General features: G+C 42.5%; 1 pseudogene; it reads left to right on the top strand.

Moving 5' to 3' along the window:
• The first annotated feature begins 165 nt into the window (after window positions 1-165).
• On the top strand, window positions 166-545 carry LOC103728192 (annotated as a pseudogene).
• The last annotated feature ends 18 nt before the right edge of the window (window positions 546-563 follow it).

Genomic DNA, 563 nt, shown 5'->3' with positions numbered 1-563 from the left:
AATAATCAAGAGTAAAAGTGGGTATGACAACGTTTTGTTAGTGGGAAAGCTTGGCTCAGGAAGGAGGGAAGGTGGTATTGCAGGAGCTTTGTTCTGTTTTGTGTCTATAGTTACCTGTGACCCTACACATGAATGACAAGTAACATTCCTCTTGTTTCATTTTAGAAAATAGTGGTGTTTGTGATCACACTCTACCAACTTTACAAAAAGGGCTCAGACTTTTTTCAGGCTTTGTTAGCCAACCCAGATGGAAGTGGTCACCATGTTCAAGACAGTAATATCTTCATGTCCTTGGGTCTGCAAGAGAAAATTCTGAAAAAGCTTCAGATGGTAGAAAACAAAGTGAAGGACCTGGAAGGGATGATTGCTGCCCAGAAACCTGCAGTGAAGCGGGACTGCTCCTCTGAGCCCTACTGCAGCTGTTCTGACTGTCAGAGTCCCTTGCCCATTTCAGGGTTTACGTCTTCATCTGAAATGTGATGGACTCCAATCTATTCCAGAAAAGCACTGCTTCCCTCATGTGTGCAGTGTTGAATCAATAAAGATAGAGAACTATATTGAAA

Source organism: Nannospalax galili, unplaced genomic scaffold (genome assembly GCF_000622305.1).
Source record: "Nannospalax galili isolate Female #2095 unplaced genomic scaffold, S.galili_v1.0 C47687989, whole genome shotgun sequence".
Lineage (NCBI taxonomy): Eukaryota > Metazoa > Chordata > Mammalia > Rodentia > Spalacidae > Nannospalax > Nannospalax galili.
This window is presented reverse-complemented; position numbering and strand designations above follow the sequence as displayed.